This window comes from Leptinotarsa decemlineata, unplaced genomic scaffold (genome assembly GCF_025532065.1).
Source record: "Leptinotarsa decemlineata unplaced genomic scaffold, Ldec_3_MD MMD2_tig00000576_RagTag_RagTag, whole genome shotgun sequence".
NCBI lineage: Eukaryota > Metazoa > Arthropoda > Insecta > Coleoptera > Chrysomelidae > Leptinotarsa > Leptinotarsa decemlineata.
Window position 1 is genome coordinate 2,048,268 of NW_027412551.1, and position 6,211 is coordinate 2,054,478.

Sequence of the window (6,211 nt, forward strand, 5' to 3'; positions counted from 1 at the left end):
TTCTATGAAAGCACGACATACAATTTGTACAAACACTATTATGACGTCCGAGGATGCGGACGAAACACGTGTCACGATTTTCTAAACCGCAGAAGTGGAAGTAAAAGTGAAAATCTCTCATTGAAGTGTGTTATTTGAATACTTTAAACTATCATATAATGAATTTTATATAACAGTTAATTGGTACAGAACATAATTAGATGAATGATTGACTCTGGAAAAACATGTAGATTTTGAAAGAACAATCACAATATCACAATGTAATATAACTTCTAGGAAGAGAAGTGATTTATAAATATGTTGATTTTTGGCATATAAATGATATAAGTTTAACAATGACTAGTTGATAACTTCTTGTTGGTGTATCAAAAGAAAATTATTGAATGTTTGCATTTTTTTTTGAGGTAACTACACAAGCACAACAGAAAAATCATTGCGACGCTCTGAGAGTGTTGCCTGTGCGAAAATGACGATTCATATTTAATTTGAGTCGTTGAAGATTGAATATATTTGGTAAAACGTCCTTAGGAAGTTTATTCCACATAAACGCAGTTCTCCAAATGTAGGAGTTTTGGAAACATGTGCCAAGTCTTTTGAACACTTCCCGTGAAAATATCTATGGAAGAGAGACAAATCTCCAACCTTTCTTCGATGTTCCAGACTATCAAATTTGCAAAGGATATTCGCGTTTCCAATCAGGCGGATGGCTCTTTTCTGGATGCAATTCAGCAGCTCCAGGGTATGCTCCAATCATGCGAACAATACTCCAAAGAAGGTCCGATTTGAGCTTTATGAAGCATCAAAAGTTACTGAAGTGTGTACAGTTTTCTGGTTCGTAGCAGTGTTGCAAACTTTCGAGAAGCCGCAGGTGCAATTTGAGCTACATGATTGTGCCAAGACATATTGGTGTCCATTTTAAACCCCAACAAACTTATCGCAGCAGAATATGGAATGTGGAATATTCCTCAATTTGGGTTATTACAGTAAATACAAGTTTGAACATGAGTTTTTCAAATTCACCTCGAAAAGGATTCAAATTGATGTGTCAAATGTTGGGTTTTGATTTTTAAAGGATTTGTTTCTAATTCACATATTGGCAACAGCGCCTATATCAAGTTGAAATAATTTATACGTACCTAGATATTCTACTTTAAAAAAGGAAAACTATCTATATAAATCAACAATTAAGGCAAAATATAAATTATAGTTCAATACCACCTCTACAAGCCCCATAAAATACAGTTGTTTTGTTATTTATTTATCTAGAGGAAGGTTAGGTGCACAAAATGTCATATGTAACAGAATGTCTCGGAACTCGGAACAAAAGTTAACAGAACAGCACGCCTCTGAAATATGTCATCTTTGTTTGTCTCATACAGGTAACAGATCCATTGTCCTTTATTAGCTATAACTGATGTTGCCAAATGGTGAAATAGAAACGAATCCCTTTAAATGTTGAATGCATTATTTCATTCCTCTTTTTTGAGTATTCAAATAATTCTTCAAAGAAAAAGGTTGAAATGATAAGTTAAAAATGCGTTGTTTTAGAGCTCTTTTATGAAAACTACTTGATTTTTGTCAGGAGGAACATTCCCCATTTTCTGTCCTCACATTATTATATCCGGTTCGGAGACATTTATCTTATTAGAGAAAACCTATGCCTGGGTTTTTGTGGCATTGAATTGAACCTGATTACTTTCACCCCAATGCAAAATCACTTCCAGATCTTCGTTAAAATATGCAACCTCCTGCTGCCGGTGAAGATGTGCTTCCGTAGCCGATGTCCTGAAATCCAAATGAAATGACGAGATAAGTGTGCTGTCGTCAGCAAAGCAATATATCTGATCCTTCATTTTTTCCAATAAGTCATTGACATATGATAAAAATGCGTTCCAGATGATATGAATCCCTAGAAATCACCAGCATTGATGGTGAAAATATTCAAGGGATATATATCGACGACCACTTGCAGGAAACGGTAATTCAGGATGCTAGAGAGTCACACACAAAAATTATCCGACTAGCCATAGTATCGAAGTTTGGCCAGCAAACAATCATGTCATTCACGGTCGAAGGCCTCAGAAATATCAAGCACAACAACTCTCGACTCCCAAAATTTCCACATTGCGTTATTCCAAAAAGTATGAGTGGCATATGGTTGAAGATGTTAAAGCCTTCCAAATATTCAAGTATAGCGATAAATGTTCAAGTGAGTGCGTTCTCTGGCTATAACAAAGATTTGCAATGGTAAAAAGTAAATATAACTGAAGTGATTTATACTGACGGGAACGTTAAAAGGCAACGCATGCAGTTAGAAACATAGTTTCATCTAATCATCCAAACCAGCGGAGTTATCCAAGGAAAATCGGGTATCTACACTAGCTACAGAATATAAAAGTAACCAACAAAACAGTTCGAAAAACCTACTTCCTTATCTAAATACGTTTGTTTGGAGATCTTCAACCAGGACGGAACATTGCACCTCAACGATAAAATAAGTTGTTTGAAATATCGACAAAATGACCAAACACTCGGACCTGGAAGAAACCACGAAAAATGATGTAAGTGAAAATTCTTATAAATTGCTCCAGATAATGAACAAGAATTTCACGGAAAAGTTTGAGGCAATCGATAAGGAATTGAAAACACTATCCATGAAAATAGAATCGAAGTATACCAGCGTAGAGAAAAAAATTAAATTCTTGAAAATTGAAAATAAAGAGCTGAGAGAAAATCTCGAACGAACCGAGAAAAAACTGAGAGGTAACAACATCATAATTTACGGTGTACAACAAGAAGAATGGGAAACAACATCCAATTTGCTTACAACTGCTATTGATATATTCAGAAACAAACTTCATATTGAATTTGAAAGTAAAGACCTCACAAATATATATATATAGATTGGGAAGAAGTGATTCAACAAAAAGACCAATCTTAGTAACGCTACTGTCGAAGCTGAAGAAGATCGAAATTCGAAAAAACTGCTCAAAACTGAAAGGGTCTAACATAGCAATCTCCGAGGATCTAACCAAAAAGGAACAAGCAGATAGAAAAATCCTGTTGGCGTACTTGAAAGAGACCAAGGAGAGTAATAAACGAGCAACTCTCAAAGGCAATAAGCTTATAATTGAAGGAATTCCTTACACCATAAAAGACATTCAGTCGGACAATACCTTTAAAGATCTCGACGAATATAACCCTCAACCCCAGAGAAGAAATAAAAGCGACCCTTCAACTCCACTACCAAGAGGTGAAGAATTCATAGAACTCAGAGTGGAAGAAACGGAGAAAAAAAGTGAAGAAGAAAATATTAAAGACATCGAATCACTGATACGAGAAAGAAGAAATCAAGAAAGCGACAAGTCAAAACAAAAAGTCAGACAACAGTCACAAAACTCAGAAACGCCGAAGAAAACGACGGCTACACGTTCAAGAAGAAATTTTATGTAAGTGATCCAGCAGAACTTTCAGCTTGTTTCAATTCCTCATCAACCTTCTAGAACATATTCATCAGAAACTTCACTATAAACATTACTTATGGACCCCTACATTAAAAATTTTTGTATTGAAAAACTAACAACCTATCCTTTGAATAACTCGCACGAATTGGAAGAAATTATCCATATAAATCGAAATTTGGAAAATTTTAAAATAATACATAACAATATATGCAGTATAGGTAAACACTACGACGAGTTCATGGTTTTCATTGATGATTTATCCACTCAAATGGACTGTATTGTTTTCACAGAAACTTGGCATATTCCAGACCCCTCATTATTCGATATTACGGGTTATACCACTGTCTACAGTAATGGTTGTTACAATCAGAATGTTTTTATAAAGAATGAAATGTACTTGTCTCATACCCTCATTGAACTTTGCGGTAGCAGTCTGATAAAAGTAAAAATAAAATATGAAAATAGTACTATATGTTTATATGCTTTTTATAGATCCCCTACAAACGACATTGACAGTTTTTTAAATCAGATGAATGATATACTGAGTGGAGTTAATGATCCTTCCGATTATAATCTATTTTTGGGGGACATCAACATAGACCTATTTACTTGAAAATGAAGCCTCAAAAAATTATTTGGATATGTTAAGTGAGTATGGTTACCAGTCAACAATCAACACTCCAACAAGAAGTAAAAATAACTCAGAATCGTGTCTGGATCATATTTTCATTTATTGTAAAAATAACAACTATGAAACAATACTGCCTATTACAATAGATTCAGCCATAACAGTTCATCACACAACTTTTTTACAAATTATAATTTCAAGTAAAATTAATAATACAAATCAAAACAACAAAAAATACTTTGAAAAACTTGACGAGGATAAGTTGATCGAGTCAATCCAGAATGTCGATTGGGAGAAAATATTTTCACAGCATCCTGATCTTGACTCTGTAACAAATGAATTCATCAATATTTTGTGGGAATGTATTGAAAAGTCAAAAATATTAGATTGAAAAATAAAGACCGAAAATGAAAAAAATGGATGACAAAATCACTCATCAAAATTGTTAATAAAAAGAATAATATGTACCGCAAATGGAAACTTGATCCAAACAACGAAATTTTGAAAAATGAATACATGGAGATTAAGAAAAAAGTTGAACAATCAATTAATCAAGCGAAAATAAAATATTTTAAAAAACGCGTAGAAGAAGAAAATAATGCCTCTACTAGACTTTGGAATACAGTTAACGAAATTCCAAAAATACCAAATTGCAGAAAAATAGGTGAAATTGAAAATGAAGACGGCGATTTGATCACGGAAACTAAATTCAAAGCTGAATTATTCAACGATTTTTTTGTAGGCGTAGGAGAGAATTTATCAAAAAAAAATATTAAAAAGCAAAACTATAGAAGTAAAAAAAACATAACAGTAAATTCCATATTTTTTGAGCCAACAAGTGAAAGAGAAGTCGAAAATATCATTCATCAATTGAAAAATAAAAAAGCACCTGGATATGATGGGATAAAAGGGAAAACATTAAAGTTACTCTCAAAATACATAAGCAAACCACTAACAAGCATCAAAAATAAATCATTCGAATTAGGCTATTTTCCTGAAGCTTTCAAAATATCAATTGTTACTCCAATACACAAAAGTGGAGACAAACAAAAAATCACGAACTACAGACCAATATCTCTCATTACATCTTTGACCAAAATAATAGAAAAAATAATGAAAATGCGACTCAATAGTAAATATAATCTTCTATCATCATCCCAATTTGGCTTCAGAGAGAAAAAATCCACACAAGATGCCATCCTTAAGCTGACAAACATCATTTATGAATGTGTAGATAATGACTTACCAGTAATAGGAGTTTTTCTCGATTTGAGGAAAGCTTTCGATACAGTTGACCATCATATACTACTTGAAACATTACATGAAATCGGTGTAAGGGGAATGGCATATAATTTACTCGAAAGCTACTTAACTAATAGAAAACAAAAAGTTAGAATTGAAAGCGATATAAGCTCAGAAAGAATAATTACCTGTGGAGTTCCTCAAGGAACGGTAATGGGACCCTTATTATTCTCGATATTATTAAATAATCTATTTTTGCAAGAAGAAGAAGGGAAAATACTCAGCTTTGCAGATGACACAGTCATTATATATACTGCTGACAACTGGCATGACCTGAAAACAGAAACTGAAAATGACTTGAATAATTTAAAAGATTGGCTCGATAGTAGACTTTTGTCCATAAATTTTGAAAAAACGTTTTACTTACCATTCAGTAGTCGAGAAGCATCTCTGCCCAATTATATCTTGAAAATACAGCAAGATCCTTCGATTCGACCTGAACACAAACTAAAATATCTGGGAATAATCCTTGACCCACACCTAAGATGGGACGAACATATCTCATATCTTGCTAAAAAGTTGCGTTGTATTCTATTTCGATTCAAACAAATCAAATCGTACCTTGATTACAAACAAAAAATAATTGTCTACCAAAGTTTGGTGGAAACGCACTTGAATTATGGAATAATCAGGTGGGGGGGTGTATAGCGAACTTACCTTACTATACTTGAAGTGTCTCAAAGAAAATTTCTCCGAATGATTTGTGATAAAGGACCAAGATACTCAAGTGACTCTCTCTACTCAGAAACAAAAATGGTAGATATTAGACAGCTTTATCTCAAACAAGTATGTATTAGATATCACATTAATGGAATCG